Source organism: Geotrypetes seraphini, chromosome 5 (genome assembly GCF_902459505.1).
Source record: "Geotrypetes seraphini chromosome 5, aGeoSer1.1, whole genome shotgun sequence".
NCBI lineage: Eukaryota > Metazoa > Chordata > Amphibia > Gymnophiona > Dermophiidae > Geotrypetes > Geotrypetes seraphini.
This window is the reverse complement of record NC_047088.1, coordinates 205,913,925-205,926,373: the sequence shown is the minus strand read 5'-3', so window position 1 is coordinate 205,926,373 and position 12,449 is coordinate 205,913,925. Positions and strand designations below refer to the sequence as shown.

Genomic DNA, 12,449 nt, shown 5'->3' with positions numbered 1-12,449 from the left:
TCTGTCTCTGGCAGTGTTCAAGTCCAAGTTAAAAACCCACCTCTTCGAGACACCTCTTCAACTCCTAGCTCCTCTCGCCTTGGGTTCTGCATCCCTAACCCTATAAGTCATGTCTCTCTGTCCAAGTTAGATTGTAAGCTCTTTTGAGCAGGGACCATCTATTAAATGTCAAAATGTACAGTGCTGCATAAGCCTTTCAGCACTATATAAGTGATAAATAGTAGTAGTAGTAATTGTGTCCAGGGAGGGGTAATTTTTATTGTGTTTGGTACCCTTAGTCATTTTGATATTGGCACCTATGAGCTCAACTGCTTCACTGAAGGGAAAGGGGTATAGAAGGGCCGTGCTCAGACTTGGCTAACGTTTATTTATTGCTGCTTTATGGAAGTAACACCATTATTTCACTTAGGTAGAAAACTATTAAAACCTAGCAAGTCCTTTATTTTCTTTAAAACCAGACAGAAAAGTAATTGAGTAGACACTAGTCTCCAAGCTGTCATAGATAAAGAACCGAGTATAACTGCTTTGACTTATTGTTCTGCATTGTGCTGCTCAGAAAAAAAAAAGCAGTGCTACTGGGAAGCTTTGGAATATAGAAGATTTTTGTTCACTTCTTTAGACACCATTATTACAGACTGATGTAACAAAGTGCAAATTGTTTTTCACAAATATGGTGTTGTATGCAGGGCCAATGCAAGGGTATTGGGTGCAGTAGCCAAACTTTCAGCCTTATGCCCTACCCCATCATCTCAATTAGCTTTCAGGCCCCTATCTTCACCCCTCCCCAAGATATCACGTAGTCAATATTCAAAATTATTTGAGGGCTCCTTTTACTAAGCTGCGATAGCGTTTTTAGAACTAACCCCAGCTCAATGCTGGCATTTGCGTCTAGCGTGCGCTAAGTGCGCGCTAAAACCGCTATTGCAGCTTAGTAAAAGGAGCCCTAAATGTCCAGAAATGGCTTATTGGGTATATTCAGTGCCAGTTAACTGGATAGTGCCATTGAAAATGCTCGTTTAGCGCTCAAGCTGAAGCCAGCTATTTTGTGGGCATTCCGGGGGGCAGAGTTAGCAAATACACATGCACAGTCCCCGCCTGGTATCAACCCTCAGGTGAAGGGTCCCTTTATAATAATAGACATTGAGCAACTCTAGGTCTCACCCTCAGCCCAGGGCCACTCTTTCTTCCCCGCCAAGCTGAAGCACTTTTCTGCTGGCTCTGCTAGCAAATACACTAGGACTCTCTCCCCACAGGCTAATAACACTTTCAGGAGTCTCCCTCAGTACCACCGGCTCTGACAGGAGATTAGGATAACTAAAAGTCCTGTTTTTTCTCAGCTTAATCTTTTTATACCCTTAATCTTTTTATAACCTTATCCCCCCTCCCTCTTAGGTTGGGGGTACTCCAACTCCTTCCACATAGCTTTCCTATTCATGTACTCAGTGACTCCTCAAAGAATTTCCCACCCCCTACTCTTTAGCCGGGGCATTCTTTGGGGGAGGGGTGGTGTCACATATATAAATGATTTCTTTGTAGTAGGTGTGTGTGGCCTAATATACAGGTAGTCGTCGACTTACGACGGCAATCGGTTCCAACTGACAGGTCGTAAGTTGATTCGGTCGTAAGTCGGCCTATGTTAATACAGTACTGTATACAGTAATGTACTAACTATTTTATACCCCTCCCGGCCTACCTTTTCCCTGGTGGTCCAGCGGTGTATCCTGCCTGAGCCCCTCCTGCCGATGTCAGAAGCCAGCAGCGCACCTTGGCTGGCACGCGCAGGAGCGAGCTTTTAGAACTTCCGCCCTGCCCTGCGCCGCTGACTGACACACTGCTGTAAGTTCTCACAGGACTTGTGGTTCTCGCGGCACTGGGTGGGAGTTCTAAAAGCTCGCTCCTGCGCGTGCCGGCCAGGGTGCACTGCTGGCTTCTGACATCGGTAGGAGGGGCTCAGGCAGGATACACCGCTGGACCACCAGGGAAAAGGTAGGCAGGGAGGGGTAAAAATCGTAATTAGTATGGGCTGGGGAAATGAGTCGTAAAGTCAAACGGTCGCATGTCACATAGGTCGTAAGTCGATGATGACATGTAAATGATTTCTATGTACAGTAATTGATGTGTGTGGCTCAGAACAGCTTAAATTATCTGTTCTTTATATAGATGAATACAATTTTTGGGAGCTGATTAATGATGAATAGTGTAGTGCTATTCGCTTCTAGCTTCTAGTGGTCTGTGGTTTTTCTGTGTAAGTGCTGCAGGTTGCCATAGCAATCTACTGTAGTGCTCTTAACTTCAAGTGGAGTCAACCACAGATGGTTGCAGCAGCCCCCAGTGAATGCACAGAACTGCAGTGGCAACAGCATAAATTCCACCCAAGCAGGCCACAGATGCCAAGTCTAACTTATTAGCAATTAACCACATTCATCGGAAGGCCCTCTCACTCTCAAACATTTCGAGACCCTCCTCTCACTCATTAGAGCCTCAGTGTCAACGCACTGATCCTGATCGTTGCTTTCTGAAGAGGCAAGCCCAAGAGAACAAAAGCCAAGTGGACCAACAAGAAAGAAAAAGATTTGCGCACTTCTTGAGTACTTTGTCTCTCCTTGCTCTAACCTTTTTCCTATTCCTATAAATGCATAAGCTGTGACATCTATGCACATACTTTCAGACACTGAGGGGAAATTCATCAGGCAGAGTTAGAGGTTTTGCATGGATGTTAGGACTTTAACGTGCATTAAGAGAATTAATGTGTGCTAAATGGTAGGAGGACCATAAATATAAAATGGGCTTCTTGGCATTTAGGCCCATATTCTATAAACGGTATTATAAGTTAGGTACCGGTAGGCACCCTGCTGGCGCTTAACTTAAGCGGCAAAGCTGTTTAAAACCCTCCTTAAAATTGTTTAAAACAAAATATGTAGGCGTATAGAGGCATTTACAAACCTGGCACTTAGATCGCATTACAGCGGCACCTAAGGATGCCTAAGGTCGAAGTAGTTGTGGCTAACACCGGAAACAACCTTAGGCACTGCCATAGATGTGTTTCATATCAAACATAGGTGCCAGAAATGTAGGCCTCAAAAACCCTGGCCTATGTGTCCAGCGCCTATGTTTGAGGTAACCGCAATTCCACAAATGGCACAAATGTTGTGTGATTGACAAGTGATCAGCTGTTGCTGTGTCATTTGTAAAATCCAGCCTTTAGTGTGCATTAATTCCCTTAACATGCATTAAGGCCCTAATGTCTGCATGAAATTCCTAACACTGCTTGATGAATTTTCGCCTGATTGGAGATCAATCTTCAACTCAAAGGATTTGCCCATCTTGCCTGATGAGCATAACAAGGCTGCAGAGGAACATAATATAGATTGTAAGCTCTTCAGAGCAGGGATTGTCTATTGTATATTAAAATGTACAGCGCTGCGTACGCCTTTCAGTGCTATAGAAATAATAAATAGTAGTAGTAGTAGCCTGTCTTGAATTTGAAGATAAAAAATAACTTTAAAAAAATAGTTTATTTCATAATTAACAAAAAGAATGACGTATTTGCTAGGTTTCACTTTCACTATGGAAGTTTTCACTTATATTTCCATATGAATGAATGTTTCATTAATTGTTGGCACCATGCTTCCATTGCCAGGACAAACATGCTATAGGATAGGGCTGCCTAGGTGCTCCCCTTCCCATCCACCATTTTCTGTGCCACTTAACTAGCCTGCAAGGGAGAGGAAGCACCTACCCCCCCCCCCCCGCCCCAACCTTCTAGGACATTTACTAAGATTTATCAGGTGTCTCTATTCCCCTTGTTTCTTTGTCCTTTTTTCTATGCTGTCTAGGCCATATGACATCCCACCTTTGTCCTAGCCATATGAAGGTTGGGACTACATAGCTATGTGTCCAGTGATATTCTGGCTGGCTGCATGTCTCTACAAAAATATGCTTGTGCCAGTCTTTGGGTCCCTTGCAATAAACTGGTTAGAAGTAGGATGAGTGGACTGAAGAGAAGGTTTGAAAGGGTAAGGCAGTGATTAGGTTTCCTCTTTTGCCTATATCTGATTGCTTCTCCTACTCTAGCTGCTATGGCTGAATGGTTCGTTTAAAAAAAATATATATTCCTTAAAGGTTAAGATTTCCCTAAAGGAATAGTAATCCCTTCTCATTTTATTTAAAGACAGGAAGATAATTTAATTAGAAGATGGGGCACAACTTGTCTCAGGTAGGATGTGGAGCTTCCCTGCGGTTTTTTTGCAGCCTACTGCTTTTCAAAGGGTCAGACTACAGACAAATCAAATTGCTGCCCAGTAGGGTGTGTTTTGGAAATGTCATTAATTTTAAAAAGCATTAATGAAAAATATGATAAAATTTCATATGGAAAATCAACATTAGCTTTAAATTTTGTGTTATATTTTATTTACCTACCTGGAATTTCTAGGAAATTATGCAAAAATACACAAATTACTGAAATATATTAAGTGCTCTGATAATAGTTTTTATGTGCTTGCATTGTACATTAATAACTTTTGTGCCTGTTATCAATATATTGAACTTATCTACCCATTTTGACACTAACACATTAGTTTCATTTCCACGTGGAGGGCCATAATCAAAAGAAACGTCTAAGTCCGATTTGAATATAGGTAGCTAGTCACCCAAAGTCGGCAGCGGCAAAATGTCCATTCTTGAAAAGTATGTCTTAAATTTATTTTTTCCCGAAAATCGTCTCTCTGTACGTCCAGGCGTTTGATCGTCCAGACCGCCACTGTGCCTATCTTTATACCACATTCTGACCAAAAATTCATCCAAGTCCCAAACACCTAGAACAAGACCTTGTAGACATGGGAGGGGCCAGCATTATGATAAACTGGTCACCCAGACTTGGCAACAGAGCAGAGGGGCATCTTACAGGACACTGCTGTGAACTTCACAAAAAGGGTGCCATGTAAATATCTCACCAATACTCCCTTATAGGTTATGGTGAGCTCCCAGAAACCCACTATACCCACCGGTCTACAACCCTAATATCCCTTATGGTTGCAGGTGGCACCTATATGGCAGTAAAGTAGGGTTTGGAGGGGCTCACATTTTCCACCATAAATGTAGTGGTTAGAGTGGCCTGGGTCCTCCTCTCTAAGATTCACTACTCCCCCCCTCCCCCCTCCGACTACTTAAGCCACCTCTGTGCAGCTCTACTAGGCTTTCCTATAGCAGGTGTTGATGTTCCGTAGGCAGGTATGTACGTTTTTTTTCTGAACTTTGTTGGGGTACGACGGGGTCAGTGAACACAGGGATAGTGTGTGGGAGTGTTTACTTCATCTCTGCAGTGGTTACCTGGTCACTTTGGATACCTTTTTGGCACTTATTCCTGCTTTTACATCATCTAACTCACAACGTATAAGTTTCACCTAGGTAGTCTCATCAAACATTTGACTATCCCTGCAAGACGATTAACCCTAACCATCCTAATCACTCTTTCAGAAACGCCCCTTTCAGCTCTGGGCGCACAGTGGGATACAGAGACCTAAAATGTCTCTGGATACGTCCCAAAAAGCTGTTTTGATTATCGGCACTTGGACTACCTGTCTTTTAGGATGACCAAGTGCCGACATGGTTGGGTTTTTAGACGTGTTTGATTATGAGCATTTTTGTTTTCCAATAATAGCATACACTTTTTGTAAAGAGTGTGAAGTATGTTCAAAGAGTTAATGTTAATGATAGTCAGCGGTATTTAGCCTACTGGGAACAGCTTCTGCCTGGCTAAATACCCTGCTGACTACGAGAAATATCCATGCTGCCTCCCATGGTCTGAATATCGGTGCCATTGTTTCTGTGACAACAAAATGACAAAATACCCAAATAAAATGACAGTTCCCATAAATGATACAGGAAATGATTCAACATGAAAATTTTCCAGCTGCCATTCCTATATTTCACTGCTGGTGATCTTCCTGCAAATCAGCCATCCCTGAATGGCTATTCAGTCATGTGGTAGACAATTCCTAGGACTCTTGGGTAGAAGATCAGACTGTGTCATTAGACTGATTTATCTCTACTGTTCAAAGAACTAGAAATCCAGTTTAGTGTGAAGTACTGAACTGTATATGAGGGGCTGCTGAAAAGTTCTCAGCCCAACCAGCAAGGTTGGAGCAGTCTCCACTGAGAGCAATACACTTAGTCCAGCAATTTTCCACTTTTCATTCCATATTTTTCTGATGGAATGAAAAAAAAGTGTAAAATCACTGGATTAAGGGGGGCATAATCATATCTTTAAATCAGCACTTGGACGTCCTAATAACAGGGACTTCCACCTGAACATCCTGAAGCAATAATCAAAGCTTTTCCAGGACATCCTAGGCTGAACTTTCACGCCGAGGCTTAGACCAAAGTAAAACAGGTCTAAATGTCCCAAAGATGAACAAACTGACAAGATGACCATTGGAGGGTTTAAGGCATTACCCCCCTTACTCAGCCAGTGGTCATAACCCCCTCACACCACCCAGAGAAAAAAAAAACCCAGCACATTGAGGGCTTGCCATCAGCTGATCGCAGCAGAGAAATCCCCATCAGCTTAGCCGGTTTTGTGAATTCCTGCCAGCTCATTTGGCTCCCTATGCCAGGATCAGCTGGAGCCCCACACCCCTCCCATGACCCCCCCCCCCCATCATCACCCCCACATCCCCCAACATTCCTGCCTCCCTCATCACCGGACACCCCCAATATCAGACAACACACCCCACATTACCAGACACTACCTGACTTCAGGCAACCCCCCCCCCCCACACACACACACCGGACACCCCTGACTTCAGGCAATAGTGCCCCCTCACATCACCCAACACCCCTTACCTTGCACTGCAAAATCGGCAGAAGGGAAGCCCATTTTGAGCCAATCAGAGCCTTAGGCCCCTCCCACTGCATCCCAATACTGAGAAAGACATGGGAGGAAGCCACTGTTTGCCCTGGATCGGTAGCATGGAATGTTGCTACTCCTTAGGTTTTGGCCAGGTAGTAGGGACCTGGATTGGCCACTGTGAGAACGGGCTACTGGGCTTGATGGACCATTGGTTTGACCCAGTAAGGCTATTCTTATGTTCTTATGACCTGTCATTTGCAGCACGCGGTCTTGTAGGCAGGAGGGTGTGGGCTCGCCTCCTTCTGATTTTGCAGCGCAAGGTGTGGGGGTCAGGTGATGTGGGGGACACTGTTGCCTGAAGTCAGGTAGTGTCCGCTGAGGTGTGTGTGTGTGTGGGGGGGGAGTGTAGCCTGAAGTCGTGTGGTGTCCACTGATGTGTGTGGGGGTGTTGCATGAAATCGGATGTTGTCCGCTGATATAGGGGGGTGTTGCATGAAGTCGGGGGTATCCAAGTTTCCAAGTTTTATAAAAATTTGATACAACGCTTATTAAAAATTTCTCGACTATAACTTTCTTGAATCTCAGGGAAGTAGGGGTAGAACTATAAATTTATATAGAAAAGAAGAACACACAGGGCTAATAACAATAGGGCAAAGGCTTTAAAAAGCTTCTAAATTGAGGCTTAAGTTGTAAGTTGCAGTATTGCAATATTTTGACTTGTGTGACTTGAGAAATTTGGGGTCCGTGTTTAAGTATGTCCAATCTCAAATGCATCTCTGAAAAGAAAACTCTTCAGTGAGATTTTAAATCTTTCTAGCATTGTTTCCTCTCTGATTTGGGCTGGTAAGTTATTTCATATCTGAGTGACAGAAAAGATGTCTGTGTGCCTTGTATCCAGTGATGTGCGTGTGTGTGGGGGTGTTGCCTGAAGTCGCAGGTGTCCGGTGATGTGGGGAGGGTGTTGTCTGTTTTTGGGGATGTCCGGTGATGGGGGGATGGCAGGAATTTTGGAGGATGTAGGGGGTGATGTTGGGGGGGGGACTCCAGGGGAGGGGTGTAGGGCTCCAGCTGATCCTGACAGGGGGAATTCCCTTCAGCTGAGCCAGCAGGAATCCCCCAAACCGGCTCAGCTGATGTGGATTTCTCTGCCCCGATCAGACAAAGTAGTTGGGTATGTCTACAAAACTTGCTTTTGTGCATATTTCACATGGACATTTTTATTTTTGAGAATGGCCAAAAAAAGGTAGACATCCTAAGGACCTAAACTTACACTTAGGTAATTTTTGGAAAATAAAAGATAGACATCTGGCAGCTTTGAAAATGGACATTTTTTCTCCTGGGTTTGTGGACGTCCTGCCTAAAACGTCTAACTTTAGACTTATACGTCCTATCGAAAATGCCCCTCCACGCGTATAGCCCTCGATGGAAACTGCCCCATCTTTGTTGGTTGGGCTGAGAACTTTTCAGCAGCCCTTTGTACATACTTTCAGTGGCTTCAAGGAGTAGGAAGGCAGAAATTTTATATTGGGTTTTCCCTCTTTTAAATCTGTGAGATTTTGTAAACTTCATAATATTGGCTTATCCTATTAGACAGCATCTATTTGAAATTCACGGCCGCTTTCCTCGAGGCAAGAATTTAATTATTTTATGTTTTAAGAATTGTTGAAGCCTTTTTTATTCAAGAAATTTGTATCATAGGCAATTTAAGATATAGTTTTGTAATTTTGTGGAATTTCTGAAAACCATTCAGTTTTGTTTTTTTTTTTAATGTTAGCTGCTTTGAATTTTAATTTGGTAAAATAAGGACTATAGATTTCTTTTAATGTAATGCAATATAATATCTGGCTAGCTTTACTGCTTTACCTTTGCTAAACTTTTTTATTCTATGCCGTATTCTCTTATATGGATACCATGCTGGGGGTTTACAAGAAGGGTTCACATGGCCTAACCATGATGAAGCCCTGAGGAATAAATGGTCAGCACCCAATCTTAACCTGGAGGATGCCAGAAAATCGTTTATGGTTGTTGGCCTTGGTCAGCTAAGTGCAGGATTCCAGAGTACTAATTATTTCAGGGCTCCAGTAGATCTTACATGCAAACAATCAAAGCAGATGTACCTTTTACAATTGTCTGTAGTATAACAAAAGAGGCTTTTTCCTCATAGAATGCTGATGCAGTGTATACAGTATGCTCAATATTCTGTGGCACAGCTGCTCACTACTGTTCAAAAAAGGGATCAACCTTGGGGCCCAAGTAACTCTTGAGTATGACTACTGCCATGTAGCTGAGAAACCAAATTTATTTAAGTATTTATATACCACTTATAGCCTAACGTGGTTTACATTCAGGTACTCAAGCATTTTCCCTGTCTGTCCCAATGGGCTCACACTCTATCTAATGTACCTGGGGCAATGGGGTATTAAATGACTTATCCAGGGTCACAGGAAGCAGCATGTGATTTGAACTTACAACCTCAGGGTGCTGAGGCTGTAGTTCTAACCACTGTGCCACACACTCCCCACTGTCTTTTTTTAAGTTGGTATGGGAAGATGAGGGAGGAATTAGGGGTAGACTACCTCTGAATACCCAGGAAGATTCCCCTTTTAGGTTATCTATGAAAATCATGATAGTTTATCCAACATATTTTCCTATGGTCTTTCTCGGTGATATAGTTAGATATAAAAACTATATAACTATCCTTCCCCTCGCTAAAAGGCATTTCCCACACAGGAAAGCTAGGGACCTCCCTCCACTTCAAAATCACTGAGCTCTGGAACAACCTTACCTCCCCTCTTCGGAACTTGAGCTCTCTCCAAGTTTTCCGCAAACATCTGAAAACCTGGCTTTTCTCAAAAAATGTAAGTCTCCCTCCAACTTAGGAATCAAGGAAACTCTTATATCTTGGCATCCCAAGTCCTCTAAATTTTCTTCACACTTCTACCTCTAACTCTCTATTGTAGTTCCTTCCTATTTCTCCTACTGTAAACCGCGTCGAGCTCTATGAACGTGGAGATGATGCGGTATACAAACCTAAGGATTAGATTAGATAAAAAGGCCTCTCTCCTGTTTTTTTTTTTTTTTTTTTTTTTTTTTGAGAAAGAGGAGTATTACTGGAAAGCATTTGGCCCTCTATTAATTATTCTGTAGCCACTGAAAACCAGTTTGATCTCTTTACCAGCTGATTAAGGAATCTAGAAGCTGAACAGTGAATGTGAATATCTTATAAAGAACTACTGACAGAACCAAAGAGGAAGATCTTTGAAAATTAATGATAGCCAGGGATAATACATAAGAAAACTGTAAATCTGAAAGCCTTGGAGTGCTTGATGTAAGAAGACTAGAGAAAGCTACTTATCAAATACATTTCATTTACAGTTACAAATGACAAACCTGTCTGTTAAATTCCTTCTAATTGAGTAAGAGGCATTGCACTTGACATTTTTGCAAGGCTGTTATGATTTTGCCAGTAAGGCTAGAAAACCATCATACGTGATACTGATGATACTGCATGAAATCTAGAGAATAATGTATAGATTTTATTTCATCATCTCATGATCTGCAAAATGCACTTGGAATTGTGCATCTAAAGTTACAAGATGAATGGAATGTTTAGATGGGTTCCAAGAAGGATCCAGCACAGAGTAATGCTGTGTTTCACTCATTTGAAAGATTGGTGTCAGCTATTTTATTTTGAAGTGTCATAAAAAAAATCTTGATCCAAACAAGTTTTTGCTTATGTTTATTACCCTCTCCCTCCCACCACCTCATTGAACAAATCTAAGTGACAGTGCCCAAGATAGGGCATTTGCTGGACATGCCAGCTATTAAATGTCCCAAGCCTGAATTCATTTTACTCTAACAGGAGGGCAAGTATCTCATAATGCACACTGCTAAAGATATGAACACTGTTTAAACATGAAATAAGTTCCAGCACAGGATGTACAAATCTGCCGGAATTCTGCCTGTAGAAAAAAATTTAATTAGTTTAAGAATAACCTCTAAGCCTCTGTTCTGTGCATCACCATTAAATTCTGTACATCACTGTGGTACACTGGATAACAGAAGAACTAGACTCTGTCTCATCAGAAAAAAGGTTCAGTAGGTTTATTGTGGCTGGTAGGCCCAAGTAAACTCAGTAAAAATAATAGCTCTTAATAAGATACATGATGTACTGTTTATTTATAGAGCTTGTTTCATTAAGAGGTTTTTTTTCCCAAATGGAATCCATTGTAACAATTGTAGGTCTTACTAATTCCCACAGCTCTACTTCACTCTGCTTTGACTCCAGTTGAAACCTGGGCATTTACCCCCAGATTCTATAAAGGGTGCTCAACCTGGAGTACCTTTTCTAGAATAGTGCTGGACACTATTTACTAATCTGGTCCTTGCTGTATGCAGATCTTTCTTTGCACTTAATGGAGCACCCAGTGGTTCGATACTGTCAAAGGGGAATCCTCTGTCTAGGGAAATGAAAATACCATTCTCAGCCTTTGATTATCCCCTGTAGAAGAGCTCGATGGCTACTGGGGCATTGTTTTTTCGATGGGGCTCAGTGAAGCACCATCCACAGTGCTGTTGGAATTCACATTCACTGGCTGGATCAAAGGAGGAGTGGAGAGGGTGACTGCTGGTGTACTAAAACTTTCTAGGGTTGCCTGGTACAGTAGAGGGACCAGAGTCAGTACAGAGGGAAACACAGGCTATTTTTCGCCATTTCTGAGGGAAAAAGCAGCACAGTCAGTCCAATGAATGCCACCAAGAATCAGAGCTGCTATCAGGTGAGTCTCAGTCGGATGTAGAGGTGTAGCGAGAAGAGGGGGGAGGCAGACTGCCCTGGGCACCTTTTTGATGGGGGCACTTGCACCTCTCCTCCTCTCCACCCACCAACTCTCAAATCTTCACCAGCAACCAGCAGCATCTCCTTCCTACTGCTTGCACCAGCCTCAGCTTTCCTTCTGACAAGCACGGCAGGGAAGAGCGATGCTGGATTCTGTTGCCCTGGGCATCTTCCTTTCCTCACTAAGCTGCTGATCAGATGCTATCTTTAATTAAAATATCTGCTACTTTTTCTCTTAAATTAAGTTATTATCCAAATCCGTGGGCAGCCAGGTACAGGCTTTAGACCAACACAGCATTAGTTTGGCCTCATTGGAGGCTAAGGTGTTAACTATGCAATGATTAATGAATTCCTCTTAAAGGATAAGATGTATTCTCACAAGAAAAGAGAATATATGGAAAATCAGTTGTGGAAGAAGAATTTAAGATTTTTGAACTTCTCAGAATTGCCATTCATTTCATCTATGCAGATGGTAAAGAAATATGTTTTGGACATACTTAAAATAGCAGCGGAAGTCATACCACAATTAGTTAAAGCCCGATATTTGTCATCAAGTATTCAGGAGAAGTTGGAGGGGAACTGGAGAAGTTAACTAGTTAAATTGAACAGAATTTTGAATGTTGTCTCTTGAAGTAATAACGTTTTGCAGATGACACCAAGATTAGCAACAGTGTGGACATGCTGGAAGGAGTGGAAAACATGAAAAAGGATCTACAAAAGTTAGAAGAATGATCTAAATGCAAAGAAGTGCAGAGTGATGCA

General features: G+C 42.4%; 1 protein-coding gene across 4 annotated transcripts in view; it reads left to right on the top strand.

Annotated features, from left to right (window-relative positions):
- B3GALT1 (beta-1,3-galactosyltransferase 1) overlaps positions 1–12,449 on the top strand; it is a 464,138-nt gene that overhangs the window by 149,631 nt on the left and 302,058 nt on the right. The window lies entirely within an intron of this gene.